General features: G+C 45.3%; 1 long non-coding RNA gene across 1 annotated transcript in view; it reads right to left on the bottom strand.

Moving 5' to 3' along the window:
- Nucleotides 1-20,797, bottom strand: part of LOC147726229 (uncharacterized) — a 376,355-nt gene that overhangs the window by 210,031 nt on the left and 145,527 nt on the right. Inside the window, exon 2 of the long non-coding RNA XR_015309421.1 lies at nucleotides 6,561-6,641. This is a non-coding gene — a long non-coding RNA (uncharacterized LOC147726229). The remainder of the gene's footprint in view (nucleotides 1-6,560; nucleotides 6,642-20,797) is intronic.

Genomic DNA, 20,797 nt, shown 5'->3' with positions numbered 1-20,797 from the left:
TTGATTGTTACAATAAGTACCTACTGACTGTAGGTACTTACCTGCACCTACTAATAACCCACATTCCTATAAGCAATCAAGTGCAGTGAAGCTTCTGCCACCTGATCATTGTTTACAGAAGGGAGGAACATTGAGATATGCAGTCCTTGAGATCTCAGGATGTGTGAATGGGCATATCTATAAAGTCTAGATGCAACAAGGGCCGGACACAGTTTATCAAGTGTTTTGAAGGTGAAACATGCTATCTTAAACCAAACTATTTCTTAAACAGGTTGCCAATTGAGCTTCTTTAGGGTGTGGGTGGCGTGAGTTTGCCTGGGATGTTTGTGTACCATTCAAGTTGCGTCGTTCTGAATCACTTGGAGTTTATAAAGCACATTTTCTGATGTACCCAGGTAACCAAAATTAACAAAATCAAGGAAGGATAGGATGATCGCAATAACAGCTGACTACAGTGCTTCACAGAATAGATAGGGACACGCTTCTTGAATGTCTTAAGGAGACCAATGAACGTCAACAAAAATGCATTGACTACAGTTGTCAGAGTAAGCTTGCAATCTATAACCACCCCAAGACTTTTATATGATGACTTGGGGGTAGAATGGAGTCCCAGCTCCATTGGCCAAAGGGAATTGGACCGAGGGCTAGCATTATTATTAACAATAACCAGATTTAGTTTTGAAGAGTTTATTTGCATCCATGACATAAAGAACTTCATGATTGAATGAAATTCCAGGTGAGAGCTAAAACAGAAGTTGCAAATCATCAGCATAAGTATATAAATGGAAGCCCAACAGAGTAAACTCCTTAATTAGGGGTTGAATGTAAAAGTTAAATAATTCCGGGGACAGTGAAGAAACCTGTGGAACCCTGCAGTGAAGATGTGAAATAGAAGAGGTGAAGGTGCCAGAGGCCCCGCTGCCACTAAGCAAGCAATCAGAATATGATGATCGACTGCATCGAGTGCAGGGTATCAAAGGTGGCAGAAAGGTCTAGGAGCACCAAAGGAAGGTGTGGCCAGCATCATACTCAAAGAGGAGATTATCTAGCATGGACAGCAGAGCTGCACAGGAACCCCCTTTAAGTGGGTACAGGTAGCTGGAAAGAGTGAGAACCTTATTATGCTCCGGGATAACATACAGTATTAATGCTCCTGGATAACACATGATTATTTTGAATGGAAAAGGCAGGAGCGAGAGAGGGTGGAAATGATTTACTTGTTTTGGGTCATCACCGTGTTTCTTGAGTAGAGTAAGTAAGACTGCCATGGAGAAGGGACATATTAAGTAATTCCAGCATGGGGTCAGAGATTACCTTAACCCTGTCTTGAAACACAGCTGGGGGATAGGGTTTGTTGGGAGATCCCAATTTCACTTTGTGAAGTAGAGCAGGAAAAGCCATCTTTCCAAGAGAAGTAAATTGAGAAAGCATATATTCGGAGCATTCAATAGATGCCGCTGTGCCAGTGGACTAGTAGTACAGAAGAGATGTATGATTATTTCCTTTGATCATTGGCATCTTTCCGATGAACAAATTGTTAAATGAGTTGCACAGCTTTTGGGAAAGCTCTCATTCATAAGCAACTTTCTTGGTGCTGGATAATTTCTTGAGGATCTTAAAGATTTATTTTTGCATATTAGTGATGTGAGTGCTATAAAAGGCAAATTTACCCATCAGCAGTTGCGCTTTATAGAGTTTTAATTCCTCTGTAAAGGGATCCCAATAATTGCTGCGTAGTTAGGGTGCCATTGCTGCTCCATCTGATGAAGTTTGAGTTTGGCAGCTCTGAGTTCCTCGTTAAACCATGGAGCATGTTTGGAGGGAACTCTCAAGATGTGGCGGCCCAAAGGGACGTGTAAGTTGAAGGCCTTCATAAACCAGTGGGTGAAAATGGCTGTTGTGCTACATTCGTTTTTCACTACAGTACGGCCTAACTTTACTATCTTACCTTATTACATTTAATAAGTGCTAAATGTGGATTTGAAGCAGATAGAGATATGCTGTTTAGACTCCAAAGAATTATAATTTAAAACTCTCGTAATTGTAATACTGAAGTTTAAAATTAAGTCACAATTCTGGACATTCTACGATTAGTAGTTGGCACTTTCTTGTCTTAGCCATGCATGCCTTTTGCCAGTATCCTGGGTCACATAACTGTGAATGACTCTGATGTTGGGGTTTGCACATTCCTCCCAGCCAGTGACACAAAAGAGGCTAGATGTGGGCAGAATGGGTCATCCTGCCGGAATAGCTGGGACAGAGCGGTGCCGTGCTCCACTTACACTTCAAAGGGTTTGCCTCTTGCACACACAAAGGATCTTGGCAATAGTATTTATGTCACCCAGGAATTGTTGAAACCTTGATAGGGGAAAGGAATAATTTTCCAGAACTAGATGTAAGGGTAGTGTAAGGAATCCTTCTACATCAAAGGCCGACACCAGGAATAAATATTTGACCTTCTGAGCTACTTTTCGCTTCACTCCTGGGCCTGTAGGCATTACAGAAGAAGGTCTCTTGTGCCCTGCTGAGAACTACCCTGCTGCACAGGGTTGCCCTGCTGCTTGAGGACAGCCTTGCTTTCTGAGAAGCAAGACTAGAACTGCTCCTTTCATCCCAGGCTAACCTGATTGACTCCAATAGTCAATTGGCTGACCTTTTGTCTGAGCTACAGTTACACAACAAGCTCCAAAGACTTTCTTGTAATTGCCCGGCTGACCTGCTACCCTGGACTTGCAACTGGACATGCCTGAACGTGCTGGCCTTTGTCGGAGTGAGTTACTGATCCCCAAAGATGCCTCCCTAGGTTCTCGACCCTTGGCTTGCATCAGTTGAGCTCCTCCTGTGAATCAAGGTGGAAACCTGAAGTTTTGAGTTCTTCACTACTGCCAATGGACTCATAAACACAAAGACTCTGCTGCTGTGGCAATCACTTATAATAAACTCAGAGAACCCGACTCTTGGGGCTACAGAGGCCTCCAGCCACAACAGCCAATGCAAGAACTGCATTTGTGCAGCCCAGGATAACCACTAGCTCAAAACTCCAGCAATGGCCATCTCTGACACCTAACTGGATTTTTGTGCTGCATTGATGATCATCTGTGACGCAAGGCCTGCTATTCATGCTACGGTGAAGACCATTCAGGGTCCTCTACCTGCTTCTTGCAGCCTCCTCCACCTCAAACTGAACTCTTCGTGCCAGAATTTGAGAAGGTAACTTTTTCAGCATGACTAACATCGTCCATGTATCTAGCTCACGCTCCATCATGTTCGGCGTGAACTTTTCGCTTTTTCTAGCATGACCAGATGACCACAAGTTGAGCTTTGTGGTTTTAGGTGCCACATCACCATAAAACTTTAAAACTGCATATCTCCAGTTCTACTGATTGGATATTTGACATTCTGACATCATTTTATTTACTAACATTTTCTCTATTTTTCTAAATTGGGTTGGGATTTTTCTTGTTTTGTATTTTCACTTTATTACTGTTTGTGTGTTGCATGAACACGTAAGATATTGCCTCTAAGTTAAGCATGACTCCTTTGTTCCAAGCTACCTGAGGGTTGAGCACAAGTTAATTTAGTAACTTTTGTGGTTCACCCGGACAAGGATTGTGGTTGTATAATGAATGGAACTTTCACCCTCGCCATAACACAATTTCTTACAAGAACAGTAAATAAATTTAATACGATTATTGATGCACTAGTAAATTTACTACACGTAAATCACATCCTGAATTGGGCCCACGGAAAGATAGAGAGAGCTGCTACTGGTTATTGCTGTACCTGATCTGTAGCATTCAGTGCTATTTTCGTATCACACAAATACGCATTATTATGAATAGTTTAAAGTTTTGCTGTAATTACAAGTAATTCTACTAGAGAGAATTACACCAGTTATGCCCCCACTATTCCTCAGACTAATTTGTTTTCTTGGTCACAATGTTAGTTCAGAAATTGTCTAGATGTGTGATTTATACCAATTTCAATGAAGGACTTTGATTGAAATATGAAAAAAAATGTAAAACCCTTTTCAGGTCCTTATAGGCAAGTTATATGTCTCCAATGTGTTTTTTTGTGATTACAATATTACTGATAAAAGAGCAATATTTGAAAATATGTTTGGTTCTTACCTCTTCAAGAACAGATGAGGATATGGCTGAATATGTTCATATCAAATCAACTATTTTCTAGTTCTCTCCCAACACTGTGGGTTGGTTATGCTGCACTGTCTTATAATTGGAAAGCAGCCAATATAGTCATTAACCTTGTGTATTTTAATTAACAAATATTGAACTCCATAATGAGAAAAGGCAACTAGGGGCTGGGGAAGCAACTGAGTCCATTACTATAAGATATAAAGCAATGCAATTGATTGAGGACTAGGGCACTTGCAAAGGCACTTCGCTCTTTTACTTCGTCTGTTGAAGGCTCTGTGTCCCATGGTAAATTAAGGTGTTCTAGCTCAGCCTATGATATGGTTCAGCTCTGTTGATATTGGAAGGATTCACCATGATTGTTCTTCTACAAACATCTCATTACCCTCCACCCTGAATTCATTGTGAATTCGTTGTGAATGCCTTTCTAAATATTATCGGGGAGAACTAAGCTGCTATGTATCATGATTGATATTAGTTAACTGGCAACGTATCTGCTAATCCAAACTAATTTAAATGTGTAGTATAGTCAAAAGTCTCTGCCAACTTTGCAGACAAGATACTAGAATGTGCCTATATTTAGCATATGGATATTTGATGTGACACATTAACAAATAAACACAAATTCCATTGGTGGCCAGTGGCCTATAAACCCCTTCCAGGAAGGGATTAACAATCGTTGAACAGTTCTTTGAAAAGTTTTGCAATGCAATAGGCTAGTAAGTAGTCTATTAATCTAGTAGACCTGAGAAATAACACTTGAACTTGAATGTCAGTTATTGAGGGCAAGTAGTCAAGACTAACCCCACTAGGTGGGAGAGTTACTAAATCACACTACGAAAGTAAACACCACTCAATAATGTCACTGCCCGGTCAGTTCTATACCTTCAAACGATAGAAGGATGTTTATTTTCAGATACTCCATTTAGGTGGTGATTTACTGGAAACCAAAAATAATAAAAAATAAAAATCTGTTGGACTCAAAGGACACCCCTCAAACTGCAATGAGCTCTCTGTCACAAAATTACCCAACAGTACCAGAGCTCCACCACAGGAGTATCATGGACTAACATTGCACTTTCACAGCAATTGCCTCTGAAACTCAGAATAAGAGCAAAAGGTTCTACTGGGTAAAAGGAGAACTGGAAGAGAAGCAGCAGACACTGGCTCTATAGCATTAATAATTTGTGCATGCTTTCAAATGACACAAAAATACTCAGGTGCAATTGTAGAGAAATCTTCCTGCATCACCAAGTCCTACTCCAATGAAACCAACTTCTTCTTGCTCTGAGAGAGTTGAACTTGTTAGGATGCATACACGATCAAAACTGAAGATTGGGAAACATTGGTCATTGGTTTTATGTTCCCTCAAAACAATTTCAGTATGGGCAACCCACCTCAAGCACCAAACCATCGGTCTCACTAGCATTCTAAGATGTTGTTCATATATCAACATTAATCCTCATCCAGGCCATATATTTGACCACTGGTCTCCAATGGACGTTTTGCCATTAACAAACTATCTTTTCTTTATAACTATAAGTCTTTAAAACAATGAACCAAATACACCCAATTATCATGATATAAAACATTCCAATTCTAATAAAGACGCTGGCGTACTGTAGGGTTTTCCAGAGTTATGGTATTGGATTTAAAGTCGTCAAGGATTCCAGTCACTTCTGAAAGTTGGGACATGGCTCAGCACACTGGAGTCCAAAAACAGTTCAGTGAAAACTGTTTTGTCTGTGATTAAGTAAGGATTAGTTGGCCTATCTTGGTGTCTAGTAGTGCTTGCCAAAATGTTCTGGCAGCCCGAGTAACCACAGAACCCAGTACATTCACCACTTCACACTGGGAGCTGGACTTAAGGTTAAGGTCTCAATTAGGAGTGAAATTGTCAATATGTCTAGTATGGTATTGTTGTAAAACATTGCAGACCCAGGGCAACCTCCTCGACTCAAAAATCTTCGTCATAAGAATGGAAATATAAACTGTGGTGCTGCTCACTTTCTCCAAAATATTTTCACATGTGCAACCAGTAATTCCAGCCCTATTAGCCTGACCTGGGATGTCAATTCCTTGACCCCAACTTGAAATGTCGGCACCATGGTCTGTCCTGTGAGTTCAAAATGCACTGCTTGCCCAGGACGCCTAAATATGCCCCCTGACTCTGCCTAAGTCCAGAATTGTCCCTTTAAAAATAATGTGGCCATAAGCACCCTATCACCTACAGTGAGTGATTGAGAAAATCTCGTGAGATGTCAGCTCGAGTTCCCAAAGTCACATATTGTGGCGGCCATCTTGGTTTCTAGAAAGGTATAAAAACTGCTCCCGGTACACCCGCCTTTTACTTGGCCTTCGTGTGTCCTGATCGGTGATGTCTAGCTATGTGAGGACTTTTCTTACCCTGTCCTTCCTCCATTCTGGGTCCTTGACTCTGTTCTTTAGGCCCCTGCTTTGCTGCTGCAACACCTTCTTAAAGTCATCCTAAAAGAAGGAGACGCAAATAGGTTAGTGTTCATGGTAAGACTAAAAGAGTAACAGTTTTAAACATCTGTGACAAAGAGTATTCAAATGTGTGATGAAAGCAAAAGGCAAAAGAAGGACTGATGAGCTCCAACCCAGTAAAATCAAAGGAATTGAGACTCTAAAGTTCTTTTTGAGAAAAAAATTAACATTTGGTGAGTGCATTCCTCTTCTTGATAAACATCTGGAAGGAGGAAGTTAGAACTTGGAAATCTTCGCTTTATGATCGGAAGAGAAAGCTGTCAAAGACATGAATAACTGACAAAAAACACTCACCACTTGTTGAAGTGTTGAAGATGTCTAGGAAGAGTGAATAATGTGTGCAAACTGAGTTGTATAGTTTGGTGATAGTTGTGATTCTCTTCATTCATGTAATGCCCTTTTGAGGAAAACCAAAGAGGAATTTGGCAATTTGGACCCGTGCAAAAGGATATCTCGAAGCAAGAGTGAGCAAAACTACTCCCGCAGAAAACCGGCAATCTGAACCACTGTATTTCTCAACTCTTTTACCCCCCTACCCCTACCACCCACCCGGCCAGGTGCCCTCACAATTTGTGCAATTAGTCATTGAGGTACCTTGTGGAGGGACTGATGAGCTTCACGTCGTTTTGGCACCCACTGAAGAGACCACCTAAAGATAGGTTAATGACCTTGACAAATATTACTTTTCATTTCTAGTACTCAAAATAACATTTGGAATAACCCTGTCTTTTCAGACCTCTGCCTCATCACAAAACGCTAGACAGATTACAAATCATAAAATGCAAACAGGTATTGCACTGCGACTCTGGGCAATAGCTTGCCTAATCTCCACAACGGCCCCTCGCTGTGGGATGCCTGGCTTTCACCTTGTGGATACTGTGCCGGGGTTATCTCACAGGGGAATACCAGGACGGGTTCCCTAAGCAAGCGCTTAGATACCGGGTCGGTGATTTGCGCTATATAAATACATGTACATTTAAATTTACATTTGCCCTGTAATGCCTCCCCAGCGCAAATTTGTTTGGAATTTGGACTGACAGCAAAACCTAGCAAGTAGGGACCAGTTCATTAGATCCATGCACAAAATACGACATAATCAATCTAGCCCCTTAGTCAGCGCATTGCGTGAAGCCGCGACCAACGATGACAATTCAAGTTACAATAAATATCTGTTCTCATCTTTAAAACTGCCCAATGCGGGTGATTTGTGGGACTTGAACTTGTTGCATCCTATGTTTTGTCAGGCCATGAGTAAAGCGGCAAAAATTAATTCGTTAGTTGATGATAAAAGTAAATTTTCATGGCGAGCCCATGCATGGATGACACTCCAAACGTATGTTGCATTGCAACCGGCAACTTACTTACAGCTAACCTATCCAGTATATCTTAAGTAAAAAACTATGGCCATGCGTCTAGGTAATCTACCGTCTCTGTCAGACAAACCACTATTGCAATATAAAGGATCTAAAATGTGCAGACTATGTGATGCCCCAGACGAGGACTTTGTGCATTTGGTCTGTATATGTCCCAAACTGAACAATGCGCGTCGAGTGCTTTTAAATCGCTTGTTTAATGAGCGAAGGATTCGAATGTGTAGAACAGCCATTATGAGAAGTCTATAAATACTATATCAAAGTGCAGAGAGTTGGTTACACAAAAATATCAATAAGGTATACCCAGTCCATTGTCCAGTTAAAGCAAGGAATGTAGTAAAGTTAGCAAAGATATGTCACATACCTGTAGAAACTAATTGCATCCTGCAAACCTCTGTGCCCAGCAGATGTAGTAACTTAAGGGTGGTGAAGTCCCCTGTACAACCACTGGCCCTCGACTTCTTGTTAAATGTGGTCATTGGTGGAGATGGTGAGAGATGGAAGAATGCATTTTATTCTTCCTTTTGGATCCCCGGTGACGGTTTGCGCACTCTGACACCCTTCAAGTCCTACATATAGGTATGCATGACAATGCATCAACTCGGCAGGATGTGTACTGACTGCATGTGGTCACGTACACATTTTTATAAGGCTCTCTGTGTCACCGATAATGCCAACTAGATTGATCAGCCTACCTTTGTCTACTTGAAGCTACAATCGTAATCACAGAATATGATGTGATGTTCCAGAAGTGTGTAGTCCTGTCCTCTGAAGGGCATTTGGGACCTGGTTGTTTCCACACAGATAGCCATATACAGGTCATATTATAGGATGATGGTAAGTGTCTCCAGGTACAACTCTATGTATATTATACTTTTCTCCCTTATATCATGCATAAGGTCAACCTCAATTTTGCTATATAGTGTTTTGATATAAATGATGCATCCATCAGAATATCCCACATAACACCTTATGCTTTTTATATAGGTCAGACTACAAACTCACAATCTATCAACCAAGAACAAAGACTGAGAACATAGGTGCTCATAAACATTTTCCCAGAGGGCAAAAAGTGTGATCTGTGGTGTGACCATGGATGTCAGCAGGTGGGGACTGCAGGGGCAAGATGGATGCAAAATAAGCAATACATATACATGTTGTGCACAATGAGTCACATAGTTATTTTGAGGGTTTCATTTCACACTACCCTCTAATTTAGGGACCTAATTGCAATGAGAGTCATAGATTTGACTATCTCTCTATTACACTCTGTGGTAAGCCTTCTCTGCTTGCTATTGCTACCTTTTACAAGCCAGATGCAGAAACCTCATTATTTAATTTAAAATAAATAGAATCTTAGGCCTCACATTATCTTTATGTCTTCAGGGCCACATGCATCATTGAAAACAGCGGTCTGCGAATCTGCCCCTTTGAGGCAGTTATTTTTGCATTTGGGATGCATCGTCCCAATTGCAAAAATCACTATTTATGTAATCGCTAAATTTGCGATTACTTAAATTGCGATTCTATTTAGGGAATCACAAATTGTGATTCCCTAAATGCAATGCAACAACAACAACAAAATTGCGATTTCGCAATTAAGGAACGCATGTTGCACACAGTCGTAATTATTCCGATCACCTCGTAACCGGGTGCTGCTGGTTACGAGGTGCATGGACCACTGTGAAAATAGGAGAGGACGTATCAAGGTCTAATTTTTACAAAAGAGACAAATCATCCATCACATTCCATAACAAGATAATGCACTTTAAATTAGAACATGACATGACTGCCAATTGGGTCGCAATCTTAAAATAGTGATTGGAATAATTACGACTGTGTGCATTTAAGTACAACTTTATGACTGGAGACATCGAAATGTAATTCAGTATTGTGAATATAAGCCTTGAGAAAGCCCAGGGGGGTGGAACATACATTGGCTGTTACTGATTTCTAAGTATAATGAAATGAAATAAAACTGACCTGATTCAACATTTGTTGTTGACTTCCACAAAACGACATTTACTGGATGGGTTGAACCACAGACCATGGAAATTGGATAACAGGGAAAATCAATTGGTGTGCCTTTGTGTCTTCTGGTTAAATATATACATAGGTACTTAAATGTGGTTTGGGCCCATTTAAGGCCTCTGGGAGCGTCGGAGCCTCATCAATGGTCTCAGTACTGGGAGGAGGTAGGCCTTAGTCTTGTTAACCCCCAGTCCAGTCAGAGTGGCAAATCTGTCCAATAGGCATTGAGCCGTCTCTGACCTGGCTACCTCCTCACTCAGATAGACCAAAAAATCGTCAGGGTAAAGAGAGAGATAATGTGCTGTCTTCCATTAAGAATCAACCCCATCCAATTCTCCTCTTGGCGAAACAAACCTGCAAGCGGCTCTATTGCCAGTGCGAACGGTACAGGCGACAAAGTCATCACTGTCGCGTGCCACCGAAAATCCCTTACTGGGAAGACTGCCCCACCCATTTTGACTCTCGCAGTTGGATGAGAATATAGTATTTTAACCCATTTATTCCAGCCCTCCCCAATCCCATTCTCTCCATACATTCAAACAGGTAGCTCCAACCAATCATGTCAAATGCCTTTTCACAGTCTATTGACTATTGCGGCTTGCTCGTTCATCTTTTCTTCAGGGTGGTATAGAATTGAGTTGAGTCTCCTCAGGTTGTATGAGGTATTGCGAGAGTGAATTAACCTATGTGGATTAACCTATTCTGATGTTTGTGGATTAGCATGGGCTTGTGCAAGAACAGTCTCAGTGCCAGGACCTTACTTAGGATTTTGAAATCCATGTTGAGCATGGATAATGGTCTGTAATCTTCTACCCAGCTCCCTTGGGGTGCTGACTTGGGAAGCGGTATCACTATGACGCTTTGCGTGGAGTCAGGGAGTCGTCCCAGTCTTGACGAGGTGGCATACAGGGTCTCCAAGCAGGGTGTCAGTTTGGAAGAAAAAATAGAATAAAATTTGGCAGGGAGACCATCTTGGCCAGGTGTCTTCCCCATGGCCATTAGTGCTATGGTTTCTTATCTCTATCAGTGTCACCGGACCTTAAAATGCTTCCTGGTGTTGTCTGCCTATGGTTATTAATGGTAAGGGGGCTAGGAACTCCTTAACTGTGTCTGCAGTGTATAGCCTTTTGTAGTATTCCCAGAAGAGGGTGTTAATCACTTCCATATCTAATTGTGCCAGCAGCATTTAATATATGCGTGATTTGGGAACCCCTCGTTTCCGGTTTCATCAGCCTTGCTAATAGGCGGCCTGATTTACTTTTTTCATCATCGACTCTCGCCAGGTACCCTATATAATTGCATCTTTGCAGAAGTTCCAGGGCTTCATTCGTGTGCGTGACAGTCTCATTGATGTCTGCAGAGCAAAGAAATTTATCTTGTCTTGTGTGCAAAAGATGTAGGGGGGAGAGAAGGAGTATTCCATGTCCGTATCATGCTGTACCATCCAAGCGTCAACCTCCTCCTAATGATTACTCCTTTCCTAAAAACCTGTTGATGTGCTTTGTGGCTGGGTTCCAGAGAGGGGGGGTACGAGCGATCTAATGCAACGCCCTCACACAATTAAAATCTCCCCTTAATATTTTGGCTCCTGGCATCTGGTCGGCTAATTTAGCTGACAGCTCTCACAGAAAAGTCATCTGGTTATGGTTTGGGGCATAGATATTGCCAACGGTAATGTTCCTGCCACCCAGTTTCCCAGTAAGCAGTGCATATCTCCCCTCGTTGTCAATCTTAGTGCTGGTGACATCTAAGGGGACCCTTGGCCGTATCCATATCAGGATTTTCCTAGCAAAGGCCGAATCATTTGTTGCCCTCTCCATCTTTTATGCAGTTTATTATCCCTTCCTCTTCAGGTAGCTAATCACAGTGTGTCTCTTATCCATTGACCATAGCACCCTTTACATTCTAAATGAGGAATCTAATAATACCTGGGGTGGCTGCAATGTTTAGTGGTAATATGGAAATGCACAGTGCCCCAAGTGACCCCCCCCGGTCTTGGTAACTACACCTATTCAGCAGAAATGACAGTAGAGTGCAAAAACACAACATCCCGTAACTTATAACTCTCCTATCCCAGAGCAGCTCGATAACGGTTGGAGGCCTAAATCGTGCCCAAGTCACTAACCATAAATGTAGGACCGAGACCATTGTGATACCCACCATGCCAGGGGTGTAGCCAGTAGAGCAAAGTTAGTATCTTGTCCTGTTGCATCGGCCTCAGACTTAGCCGAAATAGCTTCCGGAAAGTTCAAATGGGCACTGTCTTTTTAGATTTCCATCCGCAACCTGAGGTCCCACTCGGTCCTAAAAAGCACACCGCACAGCTGCCTCACGCTGTCAGCGGGCTCACGAAAATCTTCCACGGCGCCATTGCCGGCGTGCTGACAGGCCACCCCCCCTTGGAGGCCACGCCCCCTTCCAAGCAGGTATAAAACGCTGACCTATAGCGCACACCTGCCAGAACCTTGGAACCTCCTGAGGCGGAAAGCCGGGAGCTAGACGCTAATTGATTTAAAAAATGTTGTGTCACTGAATAACTTGTTGTTTTTAAGCACTTACTCACCTGGCTTCACGGGACTCGGTCCTAAAAAGCACACCGCACAGCTGCCTCACGCTGTCAGCGGGCTCACAAAAATCTTCCACGGCGCCATTGCCGGCGTGCTGACAGGCCACGCCCCCTTGGAGGCCACGCCCCCTTCCGAGCAGGTATAAAACGCTGACCTATAGCGCACACCTGCCAGAACCTTGGAACCTCCTGAGGCGGAAAGCCGGGAGCTAGACGCTAATTGATTTTAAAAATTTTGTGTCACTGAATAACTTGTTGTTTTTAAGCACTTACTCACCTGGCTTCACGGGACTCGGTCCTAAAAAGCACACCGCACAGCTGCCTCACGCTGTCAGCGGGCTCACGAAAATCTTCCACGGCGCCATTGCCGGCGTGCTGACAGGCCACGCCCCCTTGGAGGCCACGCCCCCTTCCGAGCAGGTATAAAACGCTGACCTATAGCGCACACCTGCCAGAACCTTGGAACCTCCTGAGGCGGAAAGCCGGGAGCTAGACGCTAATTGATTTTAAAAATTTTGTGTCACTGAATAACTTGTTGTTTTTAAGCACTTACTCACCTGGCTTCACGGGACTCGGTCCTAAAAAGCACACCGCACAGCTGCCTCACGCTGTCAGCGGGCTCACGAAAATCTTCCAGGGCGCCATTGCCGGCGTGCTGACAGGCCACGCCCCCTTGGAGGCCACGCCCCCTTCCGAGCAGGTATAAATTGCTGACCTATAGCGCACACCTGCCAGAACCTTGGAACCTCCTGAGGCGGAAAGCCGGGAGCTAGACGCTAATTGATTTTAAAAATTTTGTGTCACTGAATAACTTGTTGTTTTTAAGCACTTACTCACCTGGCTTCACGGGACTCGGTCCTAAAAAGTACACCGCACAGCTGCCTCACGCTGTCAGCGGGCTCACGAAAATCTTCCACGGCGCCATTGCCGGCGTGCTGACAGGCCACGCCCCCTTGGAGGCCACGCCCCCCTTCCTCCCCCTTCCTCCCTCCTATAAGGGATGTGTCAATAACGTTCGCGCAGCGGACGGGCGCAGCGGGCGCGCCGAAGGCGCGCCTAAGGCAAGCCCGTTTTCGCCCGTCCTCGCCAAGTCATCGCCTCTCGCCAGTCCCCCTGGCCTAACTTCGTCACTAACCCTCTCCTATGAAAGCGAGCTACTACATAGCCTGAACCCCGGGCGGTCTTGCGCTAATACCACAGGTAAGCCCGGCCTCACGTGCCTACAATGTCAAAGCTGTAGCTTTTCTACCGCTACACCCCACCCCATTCAGCAGCTCCAAGCACCAGAGAAAACCACCTCCATTACGATCTATCACCTCAACGTAAGATCGCTAGCCAGACACCACCTTGAGGTCGATACCCTTATCCTGGACGACAATCCAGACATCCTCTTCCTCTGTGAAACTTGGTTACGGGACGGCACCTCCACCATTCCCAACCTTACGCTGCCAGACGACTATCTCATGTCGACAATTAACAGAGATGGAAGAGGTGGCGGTATCGCTATAATCTATAGGAAAACGTTTTCTTGCTCTTTTGTTAAAGAGGACCTTCCAGACTGTGAAAGCGCCCTGTTTAAAATTATCATAAACCCTAACTTCGCTGTATCTGGTCTCTATATCTACAGCCCACCTGGCCCCACTTCAAAATTCATTGAGGCTCTTCTCGAGACAACTACCTCCCTAATAACTAAAAGCTCTAACTTTACGATCTTGGGAGATCTCAATCTTCACTTTGATCTAATAAACGACCCTATGATCAAAACGCTCCTTGCAGATCTCTCCGCACTGCAACTCGACTCCTTCATTTCCACTCCAACTCACCTTGCTGGTCACATCCTAGACCCAGTTTTCTCAAACCTAGAGAAACTCACCTCAGAGGCACCCCTCCCTATGGGATGGACGGACCACTCCCTCATTAAATTGACCATTCTGGTCAATAAAAGCAAGCACAACATGGCACCGACCCGCCGTCTAAAAAGACAATGGCATAAACTATCTCGAGACGCCCTCCACTCGACCCTAGGGGACTTCCACCTTGACACCAACTCCGACATCAACGATAACTACAGTGCGTTTCATAAATGGATCACGGACGGACTAGACAGTCTCATTCCTGCCAAATGGGCAAAAGGCCGTAACTCCCCTTCCAACCCTTGGTACAACGACACTCTCAAAAACTTGCGCAAAGAGTGCAAAAAGGCAGAACGCCTTTGGCGTAGGGAGTACAACGTAGAAGATAAAACAAAATATCTACTTCTGCAAAAGGCGTATCACAAAGCCATCCGTGCTGCACGGACCACTTTCTACTCCAATAGATCGAATCTAGCCCCACCCCTGCTAAAGAAATTTTCAAGCTTGTACAAGAACTTCAGAGCAGTAAAGCTCCCCTCCCGAGTATCTCCTCCGAACAACAATGCGAAGACCTTGCCAGGTTCTTTGTTGATAAAGTACAGAAAATTTACACCTCCTTTCCCCAGCTCTCCCCCAGCCCACCCAGCAATCCTTCCCCTACCCACAACTACTCGATCTTGACTCACATCCCGGAAATCTCTGACGATAGCCTCACCAGACTTTGCAAAAAAGTCAAATCTGGCTCCCCTGCGGACCCTATGCGCCCGGCTCAATTCCTAGAATCACTTAACTTCTTCCTACCGACAATTACCACCATCCTGAACCTCTCCTTCACTTCAGCGTGTGTACCATCTGCCTGGAAGCAAGCGTGGGTTTCGCCTATCATCAAGAAACCCACCCTAGACCCATCCAAACCGGAGAATTTTTGTCCAATCTCCTTGCTTCCATGGCTGTCCAAACTCGCTGAAGCGCATGTCAACAGTGCTCTATCCCAACATATGGTCGATAACAACATTCTAGACCCATCACAAAATGGGTTTAGACCAGGCCATAGCACTGAGTCTGCTCTCTTAGCCACCACAGAGCACCTCCGAACGATCCTAGATGCCGGTCAAAGCGCTGCGCTGATCCTTTTGGACCTCAGCGCGGCCTTTGACACGGTGTCTCATAACATCCTTCTTAATCGTTTGGAGACCTTTGGAGTAGCTGAGCATGCCTTGGAGTGGTTCAGATCTTTCCTCGAAAACAGGTCTTTTCGAGTCTCCGCCCCCCCTTCCTGTCCAAACCCTACCCCATCCCGCAGGGAGTTCCGCAGGGCTCGGCGTTGAGCCCATCTCTTTTTAATCTCTATGTCCAGCCATTGGCGGCAGTGGCCAAAGAATGGGGCTTGACATTAGTGTTGTACGCCGATGACACACAGCTGGCCATCGCTCTCTCAGAAGGCCCCTCCAGCTCATCCTCTAACTTTAAAAACGGACTCTCTGCGGTCGCCCAATGGATGACAATGAACTGTCTTCAACTCAACGGCGGAAAGACAGAGGTGCTATTCCTTGGCAAAGACACCAGCCTCTGGAATGAGCACTGGTGGCCCTCTTCCTTAGGCACCATCCCTCCCCCCAAAACCCTAGTAAAAAATCTAGGTGTTTGGATGGACGCCTCACTCAACTTTCGGTCACATACCAAAAAAGTTGCCGGCACCTGTATTGGCTTGCTGAGAAGCCTCAGCCACATACTAGGCTTTTTTAACGCTAAAACCCGCCAACTCATTATCCAAGCCACAATCCTCTCACGTCTGGACTACGCTAATGTGCTCCTTTTGGATGCTAACAAATGCGAGATAGCACGGCTCCAACGCGTGCAGAACTCTGCGGCTAGAACTCTGGTCGGCCTCCCCCGCAGATGCTCAGCCAGATCGACCATCAAAAAACTACACTGGCTCCCCGTTGATTCCAGAATCAAGTTTAAGACCCTCATTCTGTCCTTCAAAATCTTCAAACTCAACACCCCTCCTCTGCTTCGACCCCTTCTCACCCCCTATGCGCCGTCACGGAACCTAAGATCCTCCAACCAAAACCTCCTACGCGTCCCACGCATAAAACTCAGCCGCATGGGTGGCCGCTCCTTTAAGTACCTCGGAGCCAAGCTGTGGAACGACCTCCCACAACACATTCGCTCCATTGACAGCCTACCGGTATTCCGGAAAGCAGTTGAAACGTTCCTATTCCCTTGCCTGTAAAACCCCCCTCCTGCCTGGCTCCCTCTACTCAGACTAGGACCCTGGGTTCTTAGCGCCGGGACGCCTCATTGCTGGGGCAGCTGTCGCGCTCTACCAAAACCGAATAGAATAGAATAGAATAGAATTTAGCAGTCAGATGATGTTGTCTGCAGTCCCAGGTGCAACTGTCGGCAGCACCATGCTGCTGACCACAGCGGTCTCATACTCCGAGCCTTCCGTTCTCTTTGCCGAGTCTACCTCGGAGGGAGTGCCGGAACCTTGCAGGATCTCGGCCACCACCCGCAGCGGCGCAACCCTCTCCTTCTTGGTCTGTGAGGGGCTGGGGTTTTTCATCTGTTCCCGTCTGGGTCGTATCCTCAGTATTTCCTGATACCTCTTTCAGATTTTCTCTGGTGTTGGCTTTCTCTACTCATCGGTTTACCGGTTTGTATGCTTCTATCTGGTCCCAAGCCATTTTGCAGTCATCACAGAAGTGGGATTGGCCATCCAGCGTGATGCAGAGGCTGGCAGGGAACATTAACGAGTACTGGATGCCTTCATCACGTAGAGTTTTTTTCACTTCTAAATATGTTGCCCTCCTTCTTTGGACCTCCAGTGTATAATCAGGGAATATGGAAACCCTGCTGTTGTTCACTGTGAACAGGCTGCCCATCATTCCCTTTGCAGCAGAAGGTCTCTATCTTTGTAATGCAACAGTCTAGTCACCACTGGGCGTTGGGGGTGGTCCGGAGGCATCTCCAGGATCTCATGCACACTCTCTAACATATAGAATGGGTACAGGCCCCCCTGTGCTCCTACCGTCTGAAACTATGTCTCATTGGTAACCTATTATGACCCCTCCTTCCACTTTCTCAGGCAGAACCACCACACAAATGTTATTCCTTCTTTTATGGCCATCTGCATTTTCCAATCCAATCAAAAAATTCTTTATTTCGGCCATATAGACCATAAAAGATACAATACAAAACACAATAACATACATTTAAAATACGTTTTTAAAAAAAGTACATTATATAAAAGTTCCCTTCTCGTCCAGCGAGGAATAAAAAGTGTCATAACAGTGTCCATAGTTTAGGGGGCTTTTTTCTTCCTGATTAGCCATACTGCCATCAGAAATTTGGATACGGCAAACACAATGTGGCCCAAAGTGCTGGTTTTCATTACTCTAAATGCCTGTGAGTAATTTCTGAACCCCAGGTTTCTGCAGAGCGGCGCTATCCAATTTTTTCTAGGTCTGTGGTAGGCAGGGCACACAAACATGATGTGGAGGTCATCTTCCTCGTGGATGTTACAGCATGGACACATTTTATCACCCCCCTTGGACCATTTGTGGGTAAATTTTTTGGTGGGGAGTGTACCTAACCTCCATTGTACAAACAATTTCCTCGCCAGGATAGGGAAAATAAAATCCATAAAAGATTCAAATACATAAGAATTTTTGGATTCCAGAAATCGCGCGGTAAGGGTGCCGCTATTTTGAGCATTCATCAGAAGTGAAAGACTCTTGTCTTTGTAGATTTGGGTCAAGGCTTTACGTGAGATCCTTTGGCAGCCTTGCACGGGATCCTCCCATAGCTCAGATAGGTTCATAGTGAGCAATTAATTTTTTACGAAAGCAAGCCAGGGGATTTTACTATTTCGGTTCAGGCTCATGACATGGATAAGGTCCTACCTATAATGATGTAATTCGTTTGTGGACCAAAGCCTGTGCCAGAACTTCACTGGCTTTGACACAAGCTCCTCAGCAATAGGGGAAGACCCATGTCTAATCGCAATGGCAGGAGTGGTGTGCCTCGTGGAAGAGCTAATAGACATCTGAGAAAGCTGTTTTCCACTCTCGCCAAATCTTGGCCTGCTTTGTACCCCCATAGCTCACTCCCATACATAGCCGCTGCCTTGGCTTGAGTCCGATAGGTTTCAAGGGCCGGGCTTATGGCCTTAAAGGTGGAAGTGTTGGCCACCTTCAAGATTGCGCCCGACAGCTGGGACAATTTAACCCTTGATCTTGCTATCTGACGGTCCCATGATAGATTTTCCTGTAGTGTTACCCCCAAGTATGTAAAGGTAGCAACCCTCTCAAGGCTGGCAGTACCCAGGGTGGGATTGGGCCTGGCTTTGTTTGGTGGATTGAATATCATGAATTTGGTCTTCTCCGTATTCACCTCTAGACCATGTTGTCTACAGAAGAGACCAAATCCATCCAGAATCCTCTGGATCCCCATGGGGGATTTGGAAAGCAGGAGGGTGTCATCGGCAAACATGATTGCCGGAACCCTCCTGCCTGCCAAATATGGGGCATCATTGTCCTTAACGTTTTCTAGATGTGATATAACGTTGTTGATGAAGAGACAGTACAGGGTCGGTGCCAGGACACAACCCTGCCTCACCCCTCGACGGACAGGGAACCTGGACGAAAGATTGCCATCCCTCCCACACCTGACCTGCGCATAATTATTCTCGTGCAGACTGGTTATAATACTGAGTAACTGGGGGGGAACTCCTAACTTTTCCATAACCTCCCAGAGTTTCCTGCGCGGGACTAGGTCAAAGGCTGACTTCAGATCCACGAAGACCATGTACAGCCTTCCCCCCTCTAACCTCACCGTCTTCCAATAAAGGAGGACGAGGCGGAAAATCTGATCCATGGTCGACGTGTTTTTTCTGAAGCCAGCCTGTAGGGGGCTCATGATATCATTGGCCTCCACCCAGTCTAACAGATGGTTCAGGATGAGGCGCGCAAAAAGCTTTTGGGGAACATCTATAAGGCTAATCGGCCTGTAATTGGCCGGGAGCAGAGGAGACCCTTTTTTGTATATCGGGACAATCTCTGCCCCCAGCCAAGAGCAGGGGACCGCCATACCTCCTAAGATGGCATTAAAAAGAATAAGAAGGTACAGGCCCCAAATTTCAGGGTGGTGTCTAAAGAGGTCCCCCGGTAACTTATCCAACCCTGGAGCCTTTCCCAGCGCTAGGCGCTCCATTGCAATCACCACCTCACCTAGAGAAAATTCCAGGGCCACTTCCGGGGAAACGGAGGGCTCAACCGCCACTCCATCGGGCAATAGGATAGTATCTTGGTAGCGTGCCCCAAAATGGGTCTCCCAGACAGAGGGGGCGATGTTAGGCTCCACTGCGGATTTGAGTTCCCCCGTCCCGGTATTTACCAGGGCCCAAAATTTCCTGGAGTCTTTAGCATTTAAGGCTTCAGACAGATCATGCCAATGGTTCCAATCCCACTCCGCCCTTGCGTTGGCCATTGCTGCTTTATACTCCCTCCTAAGATCTGCAACCTTAGCCTTATTAGAGCCCTCTTTGATGGTAGCAATTAACTCTGACTTGATTTTCCTACAGGAAGAGGTGTACCAGGTCGGGGTACGAGTCTTTTTCCTTCATGACGGTACCACCGGATGGAAAACCTGGGCAAGGTCCCTCACTAGTTCCTCATGAATGTTAGCTAGTCTCTCATTGTAATCAGGGGGTCATGGTTGGTTTATGAGATCATCCACTTCCTTGAACCTGGGGAGTGCTAAACTATATAACTTGTTTATAGCATCTTCTGTGTTAAGCAACTTTCCCCATTTAACACGGCGCCTGTTTGTGGAGAGAAGCAAGTCCCCCTGGTTGTCGCCGCAGGCAGTAGTGGGCGACCCTTCTAGAGGAACTGGATGCTGAATCTCCAGTTGAAGGGCATTGTGGTCGCTATCTGTCCTTGGTAGCACCCTGAAGTCGTGAACTTTGGGCCACATGGTAATATCTATTAATATATAATCCAGCCTTGACTCATGGTCCTTTCTATTGAAAGTACACAATGAGGGGGTATCGGATGGAGTGCACCCATTGCAAGCCCTCATTGCGAAGTTCAAGGTAAGGGACATAAGCTGTACTGCCAGCGGGGACCAGGCTTTAGGGTGAGGTGAAGACGAGGTTGGGACTCCCCAATAGTCGTCCTCAGTGGTGAGAGCACCCTCCTTTAGTCCTTTTAAGGGTTCGAAGTGACAGTTGAAGTCCCCTCCCATCACTATCTTTTGGTCGCCTGACAATTGACCTAGGAAGGATGACAATTCATCTAGAGTGGG

The sequence above is a fragment of the Lissotriton vulgaris genome, chromosome 3_1 (assembly GCF_964263255.1).
Source record: "Lissotriton vulgaris chromosome 3_1, aLisVul1.2, whole genome shotgun sequence".
Lineage (NCBI taxonomy): Eukaryota > Metazoa > Chordata > Amphibia > Caudata > Salamandridae > Lissotriton > Lissotriton vulgaris.
Note: the sequence above shows the minus strand (reverse complement) of the source record. Positions and strands in the feature narration are given on the sequence as shown.